The 22621-nt window shown below is 49.2% G+C and overlaps 1 protein-coding gene and 1 long non-coding RNA gene across 3 annotated transcripts in view; one reads left to right on the top strand and one right to left on the bottom strand.

Moving 5' to 3' along the window:
• Window positions 1-22621, top strand: part of HMGB1 (high mobility group box 1) — a 157827-nt gene that overhangs the window by 93243 nt on the left and 41963 nt on the right. The gene's annotated exons all lie outside the window — the stretch shown is intronic.
• Window positions 1-22621, bottom strand: part of LOC149124646 (uncharacterized) — a 49879-nt gene that overhangs the window by 10490 nt on the left and 16768 nt on the right. For both annotated transcript variants that reach the window (XR_016213354.1, XR_016213353.1), the window contains exon 3: window positions 8914-9097. This is a non-coding gene — a long non-coding RNA (uncharacterized LOC149124646). The remainder of the gene's footprint in view (window positions 1-8913; window positions 9098-22621) is intronic.

Below are 22621 nucleotides of genomic sequence, written 5' to 3' on the forward strand. Positions count from 1 at the left end.
CTTTGCCAGCTCCCTGCTAATACACACCCTGGGAGGCAGCGGCTGATGGCTCAAATACTTGGGAGATGTGGATTGAGTTCTTGACTCCTGGCTTCAGCCTGGCCTGTCCTTGGTCGTTGCAGGTATTTTGAAAGTGACCCAATAGATCTCTCTCTCTCTCTCTTTCTCTCTCTCTCTTTCTGTCTGCCTCTTTCAGAATTATGTACAGTCCATAATACTTGATAATGGTAAAAAAAAAAATCTGTGTTACTGGTTTGTGCATTTATCCATTGCGCCACAGAGCTGGCTTGGTTTGTGCATTTATAATACTAAGCTGCATCATTATTTTAGAGGATAGTCCTATCTTTTAAGTTTCCTGTGAAACTTTGTACCATGTAATGTTGGCAAGAGCCTCACACATCTCGTGTTCACCCCATGATTGCATAAAGAGGCCACATCAAGCGATCTACACCATCCAGGTTTGTGTAAGGACAGAGGCTCCTCAAAAAGTTCATGGAAAGTGGAACTAAAGCATCGGCTTATTTAGGCACAAAAGAAATTTAAAATCCATACATACATGGGGTTTTCCAAAAATTATGGGAAATACATACATAGTATGAAAAATATGCATGAACTTCAAAATTTTGTACCAAAATAAACTATTGATTTTTAAAATTCTTTATTTTTTTGTTTTATTTGAGAAACAGAGAGCATCTGTCTGCTAACCATTCTCCAAATGCCCACAGTGCCCAGAGCTGGATCAGGGCTGAGCCAGGCTGAAGTTGGATCTAGTAATTCAACCTTGGGCTCCCTCATAGGCAGCAAAAGCCCAACCACTCGAGCCATCACCTGTTGCTTCCAAGAGTGTACATTAGCAGGAAACTCAAGTTACAAGCAGAGCTGAGACTTGAACCCAGGTGCTGAATGGAACATGGGCCTCCTAACCAGCATCTTAATAGGCCTAATGCCTACCCCTAAATTCATAGATTTTTTTTTTAAAGATTTATTTTATTTATTTGAAAGGCAGAGTTACAGAGAGACTGAGGGAGAAACAGAGAGAGATCTTCCTTCCACTGGTTCACTCCCCAAATGGTCACAGTGGCCAGAGGCTGAGCCACACCAAAACCATGAGTCAGGAGCTTCTTCCCAGTCTCCCAAGTGCAGGGGCCCAAGCACTTGTGCCAAAATCCACTGCTTTCCCAGGTGCATTAGCAGTGAGCTGGATCAGAAGTGGAGCAGCCGGAACTGGTGCCAGCAGCCATGTGGAATGCATCCCCATACACTCCATGATGTTCACACAAGGATGAAATTGCCTGACAATGAATTTCTCAGGACATGTCCCTATCATTACATGACACGTGGCTAATCCCCATTTTGGAAAAGAGGTAATGGAATATTGAATAACTCTCTGGCATCCCTCAGCAGCTAAAGAACAGAACTAGGACTTGAATCCATCTGACTCCAGAAGATGACACTTTTTGTTGAGATTTATTTATTTATTTGAAAAGTAGAGTGGCAGAGAGAAAAGGAGAGACATCTTCCATCTGCTGGCTTACTCCCCAAATGGCTGCAACAGCAATAGGTGGGCCAGGACTAAGCCAGAAACCAGGAACTCCATCCAGGTATCACACATGAGTGATGGAGACCTAAGTCGTGGGGCCATCTTCCACTGCCTTCCCAGGTGCATTAGCAGGAAGCTGTGTTGGAAATAGAGTAGCTGAGACTCAAATAGCCACTTCCATATGGGTGCTGGTGTCACAGCGACAGATTAACCCATCACACCACAACACCCACTCCAAGATAACACTGTTGACTGCTATGCCAGCACACCTTCATGGCTGATGCAAATCAGATCTCTCTCTCGCTCTCTCTCTCTCTCGTTCTCTCAGTCTCTCACTCTGCCTTTCAAATAAATCTTTAAAAAAATAAAGCTTGCTACTTAGGATGGCTGTATCCCTTATTGGAGTGCTTAGTTTCAGTCCTGGATACTCTGCCTTTGATCCAGCTTCCTGCTAATGTGCACCAGAGATAGAAGTAGATGATAACTCAAGTTCTTGAATCCCTGACACTCATGTGGGAGCGCAGGATGGAGATCTGGGTTCCTGGCTTTGCGCTGTCCTAGCCCCAGCTGTTGTAGGCATTTGGAGACTGAATCGCAGATGGGACATCTGTCTCTATGCCTTTCAAATAAAATAAAAATAAATAAAATTGTAAAAAAAAATAGTTTGTGAATCATGTTTTCTGCATTAAGTTGTAAAGTATTAGATGACAAAATCACCACTTGTTTTTTAAATATCCACTTTGGTATTACAAAAACAGATACATAGTATGGCTAAAACTATTCTGGAAAATCTACTGGGACATTTATTCTGCTATGTAACTATTTTACTAAAATTAATGCAGTTGTTAAAAACTACTTTTCCAATTTTTTTAAAGATTATTTATTTGAAAGGCAGAGTGACAGAAATGCCAGAGAAGAGTTAGATGTTCATCTGCTGGTTCACTCCCCAAGTATCCTCAACAGCCAGGACTGAGCTAGGCTTAAGGCAGAAGCCTAGAACTCCATTTGGGTCCCCCATATCGGTGGCAGGGACCTAAGTACTCAAGCCGTCATCTGCTGCCTTCCCAAAGGTACATTAGCGGGAAGCTGGATCAGAAGTGGAGACGTCAGGGCTCAGACCAGCTCTCCAGTGTGGGATGCAGGCAAGTGGCGGCCTGTCCTGCTGGACCACAGCACCATCCCACTTTTCTAACTTACTGACTGCAGTAGAAAATTAGTGAAGGTGGGGGGGCAGTAAAAAAAAAAAGAAAAGAAAAAAATCAGTGAAAAGTTGCCACAGCCAATGAGGAAGGGAAAATGAGACTTCAGGTCTTGAATACCTTTAATCAGTTCCATTTTTGAAATGTTTCTTTCCCTACTAATTTTTTAAATTTTTATTCACTTATTTTCATTTTATTTGAAAGAGAGACAGTAAGACAGACAAACAGAAATCCCTCATCCACTGGTTCACTTCCCAGATGCCTGCCAGAGGCAGGCCCCAGAAAGAAGCCCCCAACTCCATTCAGGTCTCTCAGTTGGGTGGCAGGGACCCATGAACTTGAGCCATCACCTGCCACCTCCATGGAGTGTGCATTAGCAGGAAACTGGAAATGGGCTCAGAGCTGGGACTCAATCCCAGGCACTGTGAGGTGGGTGCAGTGTCCCATTCAGTGTCTTAAACACTGTGTTACATACATGGCCCACGATGATATTTTGACTTGACGCATAGTTCAGGGGAGGGAAGGATTAGTTTATATACCACATTTCTCTGATGGTGTCCGTGCAAGATTTCAAAAACTTGTTTCTCAAAGAAAAGGTTCTGTGGTAAATATATTTGGAAAATGGTATATTAAAAAGATTCAATAGGTGGATTCACTTCATGACTTCGAGTTTTTAATATGGTTATATATGCTGAGAATCTCCAGGGGAGTGTGTATTTTTTTTTTATTTGACAGGTAGAGTTATAGACAGTGAGAGAGAAAGAGAGAAAGATCTTCCTTCCGTTGGTTCATCCCCCAAATGGCTGCCACGGCCGGCACTGTGCTGATCCGAAGCCAGGAGCCAGGTGCTTCTTCCTGGTCTCCTATGCAGGTGCAGGGCCCAAGCACCTGGGCCATCCTCCACTGCACTCCCTGGCCACAGCAGAGAGCTGGACTGGAAGAGGAGCAACCGGGACTAGAACCCGGCGCCCATATGGGATGCAGGCGCTGCAGGCGGAGGATTAACCAAGTGAGCCATGGCGCCGGCCCTGGAGTGTGTATTGTGAGCACAGCATTTGCCAAATTTTTTATTAGTAAAAATTTTTGTAAAGGAATGAATAAAGCATTGTTTCTAAGAACCATCTGCATTAACGTGGGAATAGATTTATCATATAGAATCCTTCTTTATAATGGTAATTTATGCAAGGAAACTTTACCTGTAAATTCCTTTGATCATTGCCTTAGTTTGTAAAATATTCCACTAGCTGGCTTTTGGTACCCTGAAACTAAAATGTTAGCCCCTGGGTCTATAAAATGTGTTTCTAGGCACATCTCTGCCTTCGTAATCATTTTTATGTTTTATTATAACATCACTACTAGAATAATGTGTTTTTGGAAATTTAATAAATACAAAGGCAAGCATGTCAGATTTTGTTCAAATTAAAGTCTTTTTTAAGAATTTTTTTAATGTTGATCATAGGCCAAGAAGGCTAGTTAACATTTACAACTTTCCTAGTGCTAAGATAAAGTTATTTCAGTTATTACTGTTTTCACGGAGAATATTGACTGTAATGTTAATTATGTGTTGCTCAATTAAGGCACTAAAGAGAAGTGCATATTAGTTTTGTATTGCTGCATGACAGAAATTATCACAGAGCCTTCAAACACCACCCACTTATTAGCACGCAGTTCTGTAGGTAACGGGTTCAGCTCGGCCCATCTGGGCTTTCCGCTCCAGCGAGTCTGCCACACAGCTGAAACTGAGGCGTTGGCCAAAGTGAGCTCAGATCTGATTCCAGGCTCATTCGGGTTATACCAGCAGAATCCACTTCCTTATGGCTGTATACTGCTGTCTTGGGGTGGAGTTTTGATCTGATTGGCCCTAAGATTTCCTCTCAGGTCCTTGCCCTGGGGCCCCCTCCACCTTCAAGCCAGCAAAGGTGAGTGGGAATCTCTGATTGCCCTCTCCCCTCCGGCCTCACAAGACTCTGGCCTCTTAACAACTTGACTTAGGGAGATTAGGTCAGGCCCGCCCGAGTAATCTTGGAAGCTCCTCCTGGGAGTCTAATGATCTGCTCATAGTCACTGGTTCCATGTGTACCCCAGGAAGGGGGTCCAGTAAGCACAGGGGTCACGAGGTCATTTTAGAACCCTGCCTACCACAAAGCATAAGGCATACCCCCATTCTCCAGAGTTCACAAATTAGCATGTAGATACACAAGTGTGGTTAGAATGTAAAGTTTAAAAGTAATTCTATAGTCAGTGCTGCAGCAGTTTCGAGAAGAGTGGCATCAAACGATTGGTTAGAAAGGTCACACAGAGTTTTTAAGAATTGTAGTAGACCCTGAGAAATCATAATAGCAAAGGCTGACATTAGTTGAATTATAAATCCAAGTTCTGTGCTGTTTCTCTCTGTCATCCTCATTGAATCCTTACAGAGATCTTACTACAATTATTTCCATTTTACATATAAGAAAATGAAAGCTTACAAAGGTGAAAGCACTGGCCAGTGGTGGAAGTAGGAACAACACCACACCACTGTGCTTGTTGCCACCGTTCAGTGTAACAAACACTTTGTGGGGAGCAACCCGGACTAGACTAAGTTACTGGAATTAAGGCTTATTCTATGCATCTGCTCTCCCACAATATGGCCCTGAGAAGGGAGAAACAGCTTCTACACAGCTGCCTCCAGTTCAACCAGTAACCTGCAGGAGCTGATCCCGCTCCTGATTGGAGGAGAGCAGCGTACTCGGCGTGTGGGTAGCAGAGTTGGGATTGGTGGAAGAGGACTATAAAGGAGGAGAGAGACAACATGCACCAGGAACATCTAAGGGGAACATCTGAGGGAACACCTGTGCAGCCCCCGAGAGAACCGGCCGGCGGTGTGCCGCTCCTCTGCGGAAGTGGGGAATGTGGCAGGGGGAACCGCCCTTCCACGGAGGTGGAAGGGACGGTAGCCAACCCGGGAAGAACCAGCAGCAAACCCGGGGAGGGCCGAGCAGACAAAAGAACAGCGCAGGGTCCTGTTCCTCCATGAAGACGGGGAGCGACACACTTGTCCGGCCATTCCCCTGTGCCAGACACATGGCTAGGTGCCGGAGATACCGAGTGAGACAGAGTTCCTGCCTCAGCACTTCCCAGGGAGAGTGATGGTCAGGAAACTGAATCATTGCCTCCGAAGTACGGAAAGCAGTGGCAGGCTGTGTACAGGTTGAGCAGCCCTCATCTGAAAATCTCAGATCCAAAATGCTCCAAAATCAAGAATTTCCGATTTTGGATTTTAGGAGTAGGGATATTCAGGTATTCCAAGTCCCAGGCATTTCAGGTAAGGGATGCTCAGCTTGTGTTATGTTCAATGGCGTCACAGAACAAGGAGTGGTCAAGTCTCCTTCAATAAGTCCCCAAGGGCTTCTCGGGGAGTTGCCACTGGAGCCTCTGGTGGTCCTGTGTGATGCCAGGGCCTGAGAGATGATGGGGAGAGAGAAGCGATGAGGCAGAAGCAGCCAGAAGTTCAGGTAAAAAGGGTCTCACGTGGATCTGTCTCCTGGACAGGGAGTCTGTTGATTTGTTTGAAGCAGAAGAATGACAGGGTTAGAGTTGTATCCAAAAGAGACCATTTTAGCAATGGCACGGGGCTGTCTTGGAGGAGAACAAGGGTAGGACGCACACCCATTTTGGAGTGCCAGTTCGGGTTCCAGATACTACATTTTGGATCCAGCTTCCTTCTAATCCCTCCTGGGAGGTAGCAGATGACGGCTCAAGTTATTAGGCCCCTGCCACTCACGTGGGGGCCCCTAATGGAGTTTTAGGCTCCTGGCTTCCACTTGGCCTGGCCCAACTGTTGTGGGCACTTGGGGAATGGAACAGTGGATGGATGGAAATAGCTGTGTGTGTGTGTGTGTGTGTGTGTGTCTGTCTGTCTGTCTGTCATTCTGCCCTTCAGGTGATGAAAATAAATTTTAGAAATTTTTTTAAAGACTGAATTATCTGGGGTGTAAATTTGACACAGCAGTTAAGATGGCACTTAGGATGCCCCATTCTGTATTAGAGTGCTTGGTTTGAGGCCTGGCTCAACTTCTGATTCCAGCTTCCTGCTAATGCACACCCTGGGAGGCAGCAGGTGATGGCTCTAGTAGTTGGGTCTCTGCCACCCACCTGGAAGACCTAGACTGAGTTCAGGGCTTCTGACTCTAGTCCGGCCCAGGTCCGGAGTTAGAGGAGTGAACAAGCAGATAGAAGATATCTCTCTCTCTCTCTCTCTGTTCCTCTGCCTTTCAAATAAAATGAAAGTAAATTTCTAAAAAGTTTAATGTGTTGTTTTTAAAAAGATTGAGTTATTCGAATTGCATCCAAATGAAGAGGACCGCTAGAAACTTGGACACGCAGGCCTGGGGCCCAGGGGAGGTCTGGCTGACCGAGCAGAGCTTTGCAGTCCTGAGCGCTCCACAATGGACTCAGTGCTTGGTTATTCCAGCTCTGCTACCTGCACTAGGCTCCAGGAGGCCAGATATGAGGATGACATCCCGCCCCCTGGATGGTGGCAGCTCACATGCACATGTGCAGGCTGCAGCGTAAGCAATGCACTAACACTCATTGTTTTTCTTTATTATTTGGAGGAGTCTAAGTCCCTGGTGGCACAGGGAAGAGGGGGTGGAGCCTGGCTCCCTGGGGGACCTCGTGGAGCAGAGCCCCTGCCTGGCCCCTGGGACGCAGCCAATGAGCAAGAGAGGAAGAAAGCCCTGCTGCCAGTCCTAGACTTGAGGGATGTCTGTCACTAGTGCACAACGGGGCTTCTGCAGCTATCCAGGGACAGGGACCACTTCCCGGGTCTCCAACACCACCCAGTCACACCTGGTGAGACGTCACCGGCCCCTCACAGCAGCCCTCCCACGGACCCCCACTTTCCTTCCTCCAGCAAACGCCTCGCGGTCTGACAACAGCAACTCCTGAGAGCCACTGCTGCCCCAGGGAAGCCTGGCCTTCGGCATTGCCCCGTGGCCACCATGACACTGCGGTCCCCAGGATTTGCTGCAAACCAAGGGCACTCTTCCCCACGCAGAGCCCCGAGACCTGGGTGTCTGTGTGTGGCCATCAGAGCAAGGGGAGCTCAGCCTGAAACCTGCCGTGTGACTGCTCCAGTCTGGGCCAGGCCCGGACCTAGCCGTCCCCATCAGTGCTCCCTGCTGGGGTGGGGCCAGGTCTGGAACGGACAGGAAGGCGTCCTGGGGAGAAGGGCCCCCACCCTGCGGTCCTTCGTACACATAGTCCAAAGGAAGGCTTTACAGGCAGGCAGGAGTACAATCAGGAGAGAATAGTGGAAGAGGTCTTCTGTGAGGACAGTGAAAAGTGATTAGAGAGCCAAAAGCTGGGGCGGCTGGAGAGAAGACAGGATGCAAATGAAGAGAGTATTGTGGCCGGTGCCATGGCTCACTAGGCTAATCCTCCACCTAGCGGCGCCGGCACACCGGGTTCTAGTCCCGGTCGGGGTGCCGGCTTCTGTCCCGGTTGCCCCTCTTCCAGGCCAGCTCTCTGCTGTGGCCTGGGAGTGCAGTGGAGGATGGCCCAAGTGCTTGGGCCCTGCACCCCATGGGAGACCAGGATAAGTACCTGGCTCCTGCCATCGGATCAGCGCGGTGCGCCGGCCACAGCGCGCCAGCCGTGGCAGCCATTGGAGGGTGAACCAACAGCAAAAGGAAGACCTTTCTCTCTGTCTCTCTCTCTGTCCACTCTGCCTGTCAAAAAAAAAAAAAAAGAGTATTGTATCCAGTAATGTGACTTAGTAATAGTGCCTTACTAGAGAGGAATACAGAACTCCTGCCCGAGAGGTGAGCCAGTTGCCCATCAAAAAGCCTCCCTTGAACACTTTTTTTAAAGATTTGTCTATGTATTTGAAAGGAAGAGTTACAGAGAGGCAGAGAGAGAGAGGTCTTCCATCTGCCTGTTCGCTCCCCAAGTGGCCACAATGGCCAGAGCTGGGCCAATCCAAAGTCAAGAGCCAGGAGCTTCTTCCAGGTCTCCTATGCAGGGGCCCAAGCACTTTAGTCATCTTCCACTGCTTTCCCAGGCCATAGCAGAGAGCTGGATCAGTAGTGGAGCAGCCGGGACTCAAGCCAGCGCCCATAAGGGATGCTAGCGCCACAAGCCGTGGCTTTACCTGCTACACCACAGCACCGGCCCCTCCTTGGACACTTTTACCTTGGTCATCCCTGTGGTCCTGGGATGTCCTTCAGGCTCAGAAACTCCATCTGGTTTACTGGTTAATTACCATTATTGTTGGGGTGAGGGTCCCATCTCTTCCCCGAAGCTCACGTTGGCCAAGCTCACGGAGACTGATTGATTATTCACGCAGAGGCCTGCACCTGATGGCCAAGGCCCTGACCTGCAGAGGGAAGCATATTGTGAGCCTGCCTGCAAAGCCAGACTGCTGGGAGGGTGTTATGGGATCGCGAGCTGCTGAAGGGCTCGCCGGGTCCTCTCAGTGTGCAGCAGCGCCAGAGCCTGCCCTGCCACCCCCATTCCTCCAGGCACCGGCAGACATTTGAGTTCACATCACAGAGGGCCACTGGCCTCCTCTTGCTCCGTGGGTCCTCTTGTCCGGCCCGTCTCATCCCATTGCTTTACCAGGTTCAGTCTTTGCATCTGCTAAGTAATGACAGTCACTGTGCAGTATGACTGCGAGTTTTGAATGGAGTTGGGGGCTCTGCCCAGCTCTCAGTCTCTCGTTTACATAGTAGGCATGTGCTCAGTTTACTCCTGCTGACGCAGTCCATGGTGCAGAGGTTCAGCCAGGGGAATCTCAGGCTAGGCCTCAAAGGGCAGCTCATAATCGCCTCTTTTTTTTTTTTTTTTTTGACCGGCAGAGTGGATAGTGAGAGAGAGACAGAGAGAAAGGTTTTCCTTTGCCGTTGGTTCACCCTCCAATGGCCGCCACGGCTGGCGCGCTGCGGCCGGCACACTGCGCTGATCCGAAGGCAGGAGCCAGGTGCTTCTCCTGGTCTCCCATGGGGTGCAGTTGGGCCATCCTCCACTACCTTCCCGGGCCACAGCAGAGAGCTGGCCTGGAAGAGGGGCAACCGGGACAGAATCTGGCGCCCCGACTGGGACTAGAACCCGGTGTGCCGGCGCTGCTAGGTGGAGGATTAGCCTATTGAGCAGTGGCGCCGGCTAATCACCTTTCATAAAGAAGAATCACAGAGAGCAGGCTGGAGAGTAGACTCAGACTGAAGTCTTTAACAGTCTGGCAAGGAGGTGGGGCGTTGCGAGCCGGCAAGTTAAGCCACCACTTGGGATGCCCACATCCCTTATCAGGGTGCCACTTCAAATCCAGACCCAATTACTTCCCACCCAGCTGCCTGCTAATGCACCTGGGATGGCTCAAGTGCTGGTGAGTTTGGGACAGTGGGGCAGCTTGATGACATCAGTGCTTGCGACGAGTTAATCTGAGGCTAAGGGGCAACTGCTTTAGGGAAACCAAAGGCAGACAGCCCAGTTAAGCTGAGGCAGGGTCTGGTGATTGGGACAGCAGTTAAGATGCAACTTGGGATGCCAGCATCCCATATCACAGGGCCCGGGTTCAAGTCCCCGCTCTGCTTCTGATTCCATCATTCCTGCTAACATGCACCCTGGGCAGAAATGGCGGTTCAAGTAGTTTAGTTTCTGTCACCCATTTGGGAGAGCCAGATTGAGTTCTGGGTTCTTGGCTTTGGTTTGACCCAGCCCCAGGTATTGTGGGCATTTGGGGAGTGAGCCAGTGGATGGAGGATCTCTCTCTATCTTTCTCTCTCTCTCTTTCTCTCTCTCTCTATCTCTATCTCTGTCTCTATCTCTCTCTGTGTGCATTCCAAATACATAAAACTAAAATAAATTTTTTTGGAAAAAGAAGCTGAGTCTGTGGAGTTAGACGGGACACGAAAGGCCAGGGCTAAACGGTGACAAAGTCCAGAAAGGAAACGCCAAGTCAGCAAGCATTTCATTGTGGGGCAGGTGCTGTGGCGGAGTGGGTAAAACTGCTGCCTGCAGTACCAGCATCCCACATGGACTCTGGTTCATGTTCTGACTGCCCCAGTTCCAATCCAGCTCCCTGCTAATGAGCCTGGGAAAAGCAGTGGAATATGGTTCAAATACTGGGTCCCTGCACCCACTTGGGAGACCTGGAAGAAGCTCCTGACTCCTGGCTTTAGCCTTGCTCAACCCTGGCTGTTTGCGGCCATTTGGGGAGTGAATCAGTAGATGGAAGATTCTCTCTCTCCCTCTCTCCCTGTAACTCTGACTTTCAAATAAATAAATAAATCTTAAAAAAAAGTTTCCTGGGAAGAAGCAATGATGCTCAGTGACTGACGGGCTGTAGTGAGACACAAAGAGGAAAACACAGGTGCACCATTTTTCTTTAGTTACATGAGTGTCATCCCCAGTGTTTCAGACAATTTAATTGCCAATGCAGTTGGCTTCAGGTGTATGTCCATAAGCACTATGCCAGTACACAATCAAACCTCCATATCCATGGCTTTCACATCTGTGGGTTCAACCAACTGGGAGTGAAAATATCTGGGAAGAAAATTTGCATCCATACTGAACATACCGGGATTTTTTTTTTGTCAGTATTCCCTCAACAATGCAGTAGGACAACTATTTACATAGCCTTTACATTGTATTCAGTACCATAAATAATCCAGAGATGATTTAAAGCGTACAAGAGGCTGTGCGTGGGTTCTATGTGAGTGTTACATCATTTCATTTAAGGGACCTGAGCATCCGAGATCCAAGGATTTGCGTACTGTAGGGGTCCTGGAGCCAGTGCACACAGATACCAAGGGTGACTGTCCATGTTTGTTTATTCGGTGTCAGGAATAATCTGTCAGAGTCCATCACCTTTGCTCTGGTTTCCTTAGTACATTTACCACAAGGACGACTAAACATGCCAGTCTTTCAGCTGATATAGACTCTTCCCCGCCCAGATCTCTTAGGAAGAGATGCTCCTGCTTTACACGGTTACCTTGGAAGAATAAGGAATAGAATTCTGAAAGACACTTGGGATAACCGGGGAGTGGGGAGGTGGGCAAGGGTACTGGGGGCTGAAAGAGAATTGATCTCTTAAGCAATAAGCTGTTGCTAAGAACTTAGCAGTATACCTGAGATCAGGAGAGGCACTGGACACTCCACAGGCTGCATAACAAGGGCTGCAAACCTTCTAGGGAGCCAGATCTTATTCTGTGACCAGAGGCAAGCAATGTAGAAGGGTATGCGACTCAGCTGCTAAGCAGATGCACAGAGACTAGTGGTAGGCGGGCACTCCCCCAAATTTGTGGAGAAATGCAATTAAAAGATGAGTTTAGGGTCTGGCATTGTAGCACAGCAGGTTGTGTCCCGGCTGCTCCACTTCTGATCCAGCTCCCTGCTGATGCACCTGGGAAAGCATCGAAAGATGGCCCACATCCTTGGGCCCCCACACCCACATGGGAGATGAGGATAAAGCTCCTGGCTTCGGCCTGGCCCAGCCCTGGCTGTTACAGACATTTGGGAGGTGAGCCAGCAAATGGAAGATCTCTCTCCCTCCCTGTAACTCTGCCTTTCCAATAAATCAGTCTCTAAAAGAAAATATTTGGGGTAGATGTTTAGCCTAGCAGTTAAAACAGTGTTTAAGACATGCACATTCCTTATTGGAGTGCCTAGGTTCGATTCCTGGTTCTACTTCTGAGTTTGGTTCTGGCCTTGGCCTGCCCCAATCCCAGCCACTGTGGGTATCCGAGGAATGAGCCAGAAGATGGGAATATGGGAGCACTAGCTCTCTGTGTCTCTCCCTCGTAATAAAGAAATAGTAAGTTTACTTTGGTGGCTGGCGCCGTGGCTCAATAGGCTAATCCTCTGCCTTGCGGCGCCGGCACACCAGGTTCTAGTCCCGGTCGGGGCGCCGGATTCTGTCCTGGTTGCCCCTCTTCCAGGCCAGCTCTCTGCTATGGCCAGGGAGTGCAGTGGAGGATGGCCTAATAAGTACCTGGCTCCTGCCTTTGGATCAGTGCAGTGCGCCGGCCGCGGCAGCCATTGGAGGGTGAACCAACGGCAAAAGGAAGACCTTTCTCTCTGTCTCTCTCTCTCTGTCCACTCTGCCTGTCAAAAAAAAGTTCATTTTGGGGTAAAACACTCTGAAACCCATGCATAGTTTTTTCATAATATATACTTTCCATCAACTTTTTTTTTTAAAGATTTTTTATTTATTTTATTTGAGAGTTAGAATTACAGACAGTAAAGAGGGAGAGACAGAGAGAAAGATCTTTCTTCCGTTGGTTCAATCCCCAAATGGCCACAACGGCCGGAGCTGTGCCGATTCGAAGCCAGGAGCCAGGCACTTCTTCCTGGTCTCCCATGTGGGTGCAGGGGCTTGAGAACTTGGCCCATCTTCTGCTGCTTTCCCAGGCCATAGCAGAGAGCTGGATTGGAAGAGGAGCAGCCGGGACTCGAACCAGCACCCATATGGGATACCAGCGCCACAGGTGTAGGGGTTAACCTACTATGCCATAGCGCCGGCCCCTCCATCAACTTTTAAAATAGATTGTTATTTTATTTTTAGAGATTTATTTGTTTACTTCTTTGAAAGGCAGAGAGAGAGAGAGAGAGAGAGAGAGAGAGGAAGAGAGAGTATTTCCATCTACTGGTTCACTTGCAAGTGGCTACAATAGCCAGGCCTGGGCAGGCCAAAGCCAGGAGCCAGGAATTCCATTTTGGTCTCCCACATGGGTGGCAGGAACCCAAGTATTTGAGCCATCATCCCCTGTATCCCAAAATGCACTAGCAGAAAATTGGACCACAAATGGAGCAACTGGGACTCAAACTGGCACTGCAATATGTGATGTTGGAATCCTAAGTGGCCACCCAACCCACTGTGCAACAAGGCCTGTATCTCCTATGAAGTTTTTGATGACCCCTTGTATGCATGGACTTGAAAATGTTATTTATCAAAGTAAACATAGCTTTTATTTACTTGAGAGAGGAACACAGAGTGAGAGACAGAAAGGAAACTCCCATCTACAGATTCACTCCCCAAACGACTCCAATGCTGGGGTTGGGCCAGGCCAAAGCTTGGAGCTGGGAGCTCACTCGGGTCTCCCACAGAGATGGCAGTGACCCAACCTGCTTGAACCATCACCACTGCCTCTCAGGGGTCTGCTTTAGCAGGAAGCTGGAGTCAGGAGCCAGAGCTGAAACTGATCCTGGGCCACAGGCATTTTAATCTCTAAATCAAATGCCTCCAACCTTATCACAGTTTCAGTTCTCCATGAACATTTTGCAATACCATCGTATTTCCATTCAAACTGAGTGATAGGCCCCTAGGAACCATGGCAGAGAAAACAGCAAGGTCAGGAGGACAAAAAATCCATAGCTTGAAAGAAATCAACAAACTGGGACTGGTGGGTACGGTGACAGATTCCAGAGGATCCAACCTTTCTTTTTATTCCCCAGAGGCTTATTCTTTGACAACCACTTTTTTATGTGTATTAATCTCATTTTTAGCCTTGACATAATCCAGCAAGGGAGACAACGTGGGGATTTCAAAAGCAGGAAAAGATTTTAAAAAGATTTATGATGTTGTAACTGCAGGACTTCATGACCAATTAATCTTCCAGTTAAGGACGAGGGAAGAGTTGAGATTGGCTGCCCCCACTCACTCAGCCACTCATGGAATCACTCACAACAAATGCTTCCTGAGGGGCGCTTACAGATCCTGTCTGCACACTGGTCCTGGGCTCCCAGGTTCTGGCTGGGGATACCAAGTAGACAGCAGTGCCACCGCAGAGACAGGAGCTGGTAGGAGAGTGTGGGGCACAGACAGGTGGTTGTTCAGGTGTTAGGGGTTCAGTTTCCCCTCCGTGAATGCAGGGTGGCCATGGGACTCCAGCATGAAAGACACAAGTAGGCAATTTTACAGAAAAGTTTGGCCTATCCAGGACAGACGTCTGAGACATGAAAGAGACCATTCTGGGTGTGCGTTGTGGCACAACAGGTTAAGAGCCACTTGGAATGCTCCCATCTCATATTGGAGGGCTGGTTTGAGTCCCAGCTACTCCACTTCTGATTCAGCTTCCTGCTAATGTGCACCCTGGGAGGCAGCAGAGGAGGGCTCAGGATGGGCCTCTGTCATCCACAAGAGAGACACAGAAGGAGGTCTGTCTCCTGGCTTTGGCCTGGTCCAGCCCTGGCCTTTGTAGAATTGGGGGAGTGAAACAAAGGATGGAACCTCTCTCTCTCTCTCTCTCTCTGTCTTTCAAGTAGATGAAAATAATTTTTTATAAAAAGCCTCTTATTTAGGGGCCTGTGCTGTGATGCAGTGGGTTAAAGTACTGGCTGCTCCACTTCCAATCCAGCCCCCTACTAATGCACCTGGGAAAGCAGCAGAGGATGGACCAGGTCCTTGGGCCCCTGCACCCATGTGGGAGTCCCAGATGAAGCGCCTGGCTCCTGGCTTCAGATCAGCCCTGCTCCAGCCATTGTGGCCATCTGGGGAGTGAATCAACGGATAGAAGACCTCTCTCTTTATCTGTACCTCTCTCTGTAACTCTGTCTTTCAGATAAAATAAATAATAAATCTAAAAAGCCTCTTATTTAAAAAATCATAAAGAAATGGAGAAGTAGCCTGTAGGTGAGCATTAACACTCAAAATGTTTAGATGACTTCAGGAGATCTTGCTTAAGATACTTAGCAATTCTGAGCCTCAGTTTCTTTCAGTGGGAAATTAAAAAGATAGCATTATATCACAGCGTTATCTGTGATGATGGATGATGGATGCGGCAGGCACTGCCTTAGATCCACTGAAAGTACTGCTGTTTCATCACCACAGTGTCTGCCCCTCGTCCTGCCCTTCAGGTTGGCAAATCATAAAGTTTTGCATTAATGTTCGTCCATTATTGCATTATCTTCACACCAGGCGAAGGCCGAGAGTTAAACACAAATACATCTTCCTATCCAGACTATGAATAGAAATTAGGAATATTGGATCAATTCACAAATATATCTTAGAGATGAAAGGCGGATCTGATCAGGAACTGGGGCAGGAAGATAATTATGCAAGAAAGAATGGTTCTGCTTCTGTTGAGCTTGATTTTTGAAAGCACAACTAATGAATGATTAATGTGAAAAAAATATTTTCACCTTCTCTGATCATTGAAAAGTGAAGGGGATGGGAAATTTGAGAGAAATCTTCAAGTTGTGACCAGGAAACCCCCTGATGTCAAAATGAAAGGTAAGGGGAAAGCCAGAATACCTTTAGAAAAATATTCAGAACAAAAGTGCAGGAGGCTCAGTCTAGGAGCAGTGTTTGAATGAAGAGCGAGAAGAAAACAGGTGATGGGAGATGATTTTTTTCTCTTTTAAGATGCACTAGTCTCATTTTAAAAAAAGATGCATTTATTTATTTTGAAAGTCAGAGTTACAGAAAGAGAGAGAGACAGCCAGAGATGGATCTTCTATCCACTGGTTGACTCCCCAGATGGCCGCAACAACCAGGGCTGAGCCAGGCTGAAGCCAGGAGCAGGAGCTCCATCCAGGTCTTGCACTTGGCTGGCAGGGGCCCAAGCACTTGGGACATTTTCCACCACTTTACCAAGATCATTAGCAGGGAGCTGGGTGGGAAGTGGAACAGCCAGATGAAAACTGGCACCCATGTGGGATGCTGGGGTTGCAGGAGGTGTCTTTACCTGCTATGCTGCAACACTGGCCCATATTTTTATTTATTTATTTATCTATTATTTGACAGGTAGAGTTATAGACCGTGAGAAAGAGAGAGACAGAGAGGAAGGTCTTCCTTCCGTTGGTTCATCCCCCAAATGGCCACTGTGGCCAGCGCTGCGCTGATCCGAAGCCAGGAGTCAGGTGCTTCTCCTGGTCTCCCATGGGGTGCAGGGCCCAAGCACCTGGGCCATCCTCCACTGCACTCCCGGGCCACAGCAGAGAGCTGGCCTGGAAGAGGGGCAGCCGGGGCTAGAACCCAGCGCCCATATGGGATGCCGGCGCTGCAGGTGGAGGATTAACCAAGTAAGCCACGGCGCTGGCCCCCCATATTTTTTATTTTTATTCTCTTATTTTCATTTTCTTTGAAAGAGAGTCAGACAGAGATCTTCCATCTGCTGGTTTACTACCCAGAATCAACAGCTAACGCTGGGCCAGAACAAAGCCCAGAACACCATCCAGGTCTCCCAGGTTCCATTAGCAGGAAATTATGACCAGAAGCAGAGGCAGGCCCCAAACCAGAAACTCTGAAGTGGGATGTGGGTGTCCCAGATGGCGGCTTAACTGCTATGCCAAACACCTGCCCCAAAGGTGCTTCATTTATTTATATTTATAGAAAACTTTTATTTAATAAATATAAATTTCATAGGTACAGCTTTTGGAATATAGTGATCATTCCCCCCATAACCGCCCTCCCACCACTCCCATCCCACCTCCTTCTCCCTCTGCCATCCCATAAAGAGATGCTTTAAAAATATATATATTTATTATTTGAAAGAATTACAGAGAGAGAAATTTCATCCATCTACTGTTTCACTCCCCAGATAGCCACAGTGGCTAGGGCTGGGCCAGGCCAAAGCCAGAAGCCAGGAGATTCATGTCTGCCGTGTCTACCATGTGGGTGCAGGGGCCCAAGGACCTGGGCCATCCTCTCCTGCTTTCCGAAGCCATTAGCAGAGAGCTGGATCAGAAGAAGAGCAGCCGGGACTAGAACCAGCACCCAGATGGAATGCTGGTGTCGTAGGCAGCAGCTTTACCCGGCACGCCACAGCGCCGGCCCCCGCAGAGGTGTTTTGTTTGTTTGTTTGAAAGAGTTGCAGAGAGAGGGAGAGTCAGAGAGAAAGAGATTTCCCATCTTCTGGTTCACTTCCCAGCTGGCCGAGGTGGCCAGAGCTAAGCCAGCCCAAAGCCAGTTCTGTCCAGGTCTCCCACGTTAAATGTCAACAGTTTTGCCATTTCCCGCTCTGCAAGACTATGGTATAAAAATGATTGTCTTAGGCTCATCCTTATTTTGGGGGTAGCATTGCCATAACTAACTATGCAGATTCGAAGGCAGCTGGAGAACATGAAGGGACACATTTCACCCTTGGTTTTGCTATATTCTTAAAGATTTATTTATTTGAAAGGCAGAGTTACAGAGAGTCAGAGGCTGGGTGGGGAGGTGTCTTCCATCCACTGGTTCACTCCCTAGATGGCTGCAACAGCCAGAGCTGTGCTGATCTGAAGCCAGGAGCCAGGAGCTTCTTCCTGGTCTCCCACACAGGTGCAAGGGCCCAAAGGCTTGGGCCATCTTCTACTGCTTCCCCAGGCCATAGCAGAGAGCTGGATCAGAAGTGGAGCATCCAGGACTCAAACCGGTGCCCATATAGGATGCCGGCACTGCAGGCAGCGGCTTTACCCGCTACCCCACAGAGCCGGCCCCTACCCTTGGTTTTTTCTATCCAGGAGGATTGAGAGCCATGGCTTGGCCACGACCAGCCCCTCATTGCAGTTTCTGGCACTTGTGATTTGATGACTGGGAGTGCAGGCGCAGCTTCTGTGCTGACCTGCAGGAGTGACACCGAGGAAGAGGAGGGGTCCCCGGGCACTGGAGATTTCTCTCCTCCACTGTCAGCAAAACCAGGCGGGGTCCTGTGTTGAAATGTTAGCTGCAGCGCCCAGGAAGGAGTAGGAGTCAGTTTATGCAGCGACAGAAACTGCAGGAGCCAGATCCTTTGCTTTCTCCTTCAGTCGTCATCAGCCGTGCACTGAGGCACTAATGTATGCCAGACCCTGTGCTGATTGCTAGGCACGCATGTGTACAGAACAGACTAGCCCCCAGCAATCTTCCGGGTTAGGGAAAAGTGGGTTCCAGGGGCCCCCCTGCCTGTGCTGTGCCCTCCACCACTTCTCGCACGTGGTGACTCTGAAGCTGATTCCAAAAGGGTGAGCTGGAAATGGCCACTTAGCCACCAAGTGGCCAGTCAGATTAGGAGCTGAAATCCCATGCAAGTGGCAGAGACCTTGGTAGGCAGCTGGGAAAAGCTCCCCCTGCAGTGGGAGATGGAACTCTTGTTAGTGAGTTGCCGAAGTTGAGCTGGAGACCCAGGCAGGGCCAGGTTCAGAGGGTCTGTGTGTCTTTCTAAAGGCGGTGGCTGTCCACCGTGGAGGTGAGGGGGAGCCCCTGAGATACAGGAAGCAGGCCCGAGCCTGATCGCCCCACGGTGGGAGGAACACTCCTCGACAGGCTGCACTGCTGGAGCACGGGGGTGGCGTTCTTCCTCTTCGGCCCTGCTGTTTTCCGACACACCTCTCTTAAGCCTCTTCTGAGTGAGCACCCTCAGAGCCAGGAGTGCGAGCGAAATAAGCCACAGCCCGGGTCCAGCTGGGCGAGAGCCGCCCACATCTGGCTGTGGAGACAGCAGCGTCGGGGTACCGGGAACCTGGAGGAGCGCCCTTAGCCCACAGGGAGAAAGGCAGTCTCAGAGGGCTTCCCACGGGAGGTGAGGCTCAGGACAATGCAGTAGGCTAAGAGGAAGGAATGGGAGGGCAGACCGGGAGGGGAGGAGCCAGTGTGAGCAGAGGCTGAAGGGCCCACAGGAGGTAGAGGCAGACGGTAAGGGGATGTGAGTCCAGGGTGGTTGACAGAACAAGTTCAATGCCTGTGCCGTCAGTTAAGAGTAGCATACAGCGGGGAGTGTGTGATTGGCCTAGCAGTTAGGATGCCCACGTGCTCTGTGGGGGTACCTGGGTTTGAGTCCTGGCTTCGTTCCCAATTCCAGCTTCCTGCTCTTGCACACTCTGGGAGGCAGCCCTGGATGGCTCCAGTGTTCAGGTCTCTGCCACCCAGCCTGAGAGACCCAGCCTTGGCTGTAATGGCCATCTGGGGAGTGAACCAAGGGATGGGAGAGCCCTTTCTCTCTCAAATAAATATTTCTAAAAATTAAAAAAAAAGTTTTTTTTTAATCTGATGGGAAACATATACTATGAAAATGGATCTAAAAATTTTTGCACCAAAACAAACATGTTTTAGTGGCATTTTTTTTCCATAGATTTTTGAGGGACTTCTGGGGTGGCAGCTGCCCCCTCCTCAGCCAATTCCTGCTTCCGTCTCTCAGACCCTCTCCTCCCCACAGCTGCGTAAGAGTGCCCTCAGTCCAGGAGCCAGAAAGAGGGGCAGGAAACCATCAGCAGTTACCTCCCAGTCCTGCTCCCTCCTAAACCCCCCACTAGGGGTATAGCCCTTCAACCCCCACTCAAAGGCCCACTCCCACCCATCAGAGTCCCAAGACCCTACCCCCGGGAGGCAGCAGGGAGGCAGTTTCACTCCACCTCCCCTGACCTTTTATAGAAAATGTATTTATTATGTTCATTCTATTTGATAGGTAGAGACACAGAGAGAGACTTTCTACCTGATTCACTCCTCAAGTGCCCACAACAGCCAGGGCTGGGCAAGGCTAAAGCCAAGAGCCTGGAACTCCATCCAGGTCTCCCACGTGGGTGGCAGGGGCCCAAGCACTTGAGCTGTTGCCTGCTCCCTCCCAGGATGCACGTTTAGCCGGAGTTCAACTGGGAAGCAGAGTGGCTGGAACGCGGTCCACTGTGGCATATGGGTGTCCCGAGCAGCATCGGAACTGCTGTGCCGAACCCCTGCCCCTCGGCCTTCTGGTTCAGATGGGTCTGGGTCCGTCCTGACAGTCACTTGGGCTTTCTGTGGAGGCGCCTTTCCTCCCCCACCCCCGCAAAGGTCTCCTGGGGTCCTCTGACTCAGGCCTTGGATGGAGTACAGATGGAGGTGGGGCCAAACTGGGCCTATGCCCCCTGAGGAACTGCAAATGAAACGCCGGCTGCAGCGTGGCCCGGTGGGCAGCAGAGCTCATGAAAGTAGCAGTGGTCACATGCTGGTGGCTGTTGCGGGTGGACACTGGGCGCGTGGGGTTCCATTATCCCCTTCTGTCTGCTTTTGCACGCGTTTGCAGTTTTCCACAGTTGGTATTTTGGAAATACTGTGAATTTACAATAATACTTCATTTTGCCCATGAATATAACCAGCATGTATCACCGAGCGCTATGAAAAGAGCCAAGCAAGAGCCGCTGTGCGGGCGCAGCCTTGGTTTACAGCCCTTTGTCCCTTTCTCCCTGCAGACTCCAGGCCTGGACCGACATTATCTGGGCATCCCCCTTCCTGGGTTTTGCTGTTTTTTTTTTTTTGTTTGTTTGTTTTTGTTTTTGTTTTTGTTTTTGTTTTGTAAAGATTCGTTCATTTATTTATTTGAAAGGCAGAGTTAACAGAGAGATGGAGAGAAACTGGTTCACTCCCCCACATTGGCTGGGGCTAGGCCAGGCCAAAGCCAGGAGTTTCCTCCAGGTCCCCCACGCTGGTACGGGGGCCCAAGCAGTTGAGCCATCTTCTGCTGCCTTCCCAGGTGCATTAGCAGGGAGCTGGATCAGAAGCAGAGCAGTGGCCGGCGCTGTGGCTCACTAGGCTAATCCTCCACCTAGCGGCGCTGGCACACCGGGTTCTAGTCCCGGTCGAGGTGCCGGATTCTGTCCCGCTTGCCCCTCTTTCAGGCCAGCTCTCTGCTGTGGCCAGGGAGTGCAGTGGAGGATGGCCCAAGTGCTTGGGCCCTGCACCCCATGGGAGACCAGGAGAAGCACCTGGCTCCTGCCTTCAGATCAGCGCGGTGCGCCAGCCACAGCATGCCAGCTGCAGTGGCCATTGGAGGTTGAACCAACGGTAAAGGAAGACCTTTTTCTCTGTCTCTCTCTCTCTCTCACTGTCCACTCTGCCTGTCCAAAAAAAAAAAAAAAAAAAAAAATCATGTCATGACAGTAGAATCTGCTTTGACTTTATGTTGCTGCAATTATTTTTTCAAATTTTTTTCTGCACACAAAGTTAATTTGGGCTTTTGTAGCTTTTGCAGCGTGCCGGCCGTGGCGGCCATTGGAGGGTGAACCAACAGCAAAAGAAGACCTTTCTCTCTGTCTCTCTCTCTCTCACTGTCCACTCTGCCTGTCAAAAAATAAATAAAAATAAATAAAAAATAAAAAGAAGCAGAGCAGCGGGGACTCAAATAGTCAGGCACTCCATGTGGGATGCTGTGTCATAGGCTTAATCTACTGTGCCACAACACCAGCCCCTGTGCATTTAATGTTCTCTCTCTTTGCCCACTTCACATCTCATCAAGTCAGTTAACGTGGACTTCTCTTAAGCCCATATGCCTTGATTTGGAGCCAACTCTGCCTCTTTTTAACTTACCTGGTTAGTAGACAAATTACCCAACCTTTTGTGTCTTGCTCTCCACATCTGTAAATTGGGTACAGTAATAGTAGCTACTTCATGGAATTGTTGTGAGGATTTAAGCTTCCAGAACAGTGTCTAGCACATAGTAAAGGTCATAAAACTGTTAGCTGTTGGGGCAGGAGCTGTGGCACGCTGTGTTAAAGCCCCGGCCTGCAGCATCGGCTTCCCATATGGGTGCTGGTTCGAGTCCCGGCTGCTTCACTTCCAATCCAGCTCCCTGCTAATGTGCCTGGGAAAGCAGTGGAGGATGGCCCAATGCACCTGGGAAAGTAGCGGAGGAAGGCCCAATTCCTTGGGCCCTGCACCCACGTGGGAGACCCAGAAGAAGCTCCTGGCTCCTGGCTTCGGATCAGCTCATTTCCAGTCATTGCAGCCATTTGGGAACGAACCAGCAGATGGAAGACCTCTCCCTCTGTCTCTCTCTCTGTCTCTACCTCTCTCTCTGTAACTCTGTCTTTCAAATAAATAAAATAAATGTTTTTTTAAAAAACTGTTAGCTATTCATGTTATTATTATTTCAACGTACTAAAAATTACTTGTTTTGTGTTTTAATTTTTTTTCTGTATTTTCTTTTTCTCAGTTGAATTTTGGACTCTTCAGGTTTTCTGTATATCAGCTAACTTT

Source organism: Oryctolagus cuniculus, chromosome 9 (assembly GCF_051225735.1).
Source record: "Oryctolagus cuniculus isolate XC-2025 breed Fujian yellow rabbit chromosome 9, ASM5122573v1, whole genome shotgun sequence".
Lineage (NCBI taxonomy): Eukaryota > Metazoa > Chordata > Mammalia > Lagomorpha > Leporidae > Oryctolagus > Oryctolagus cuniculus.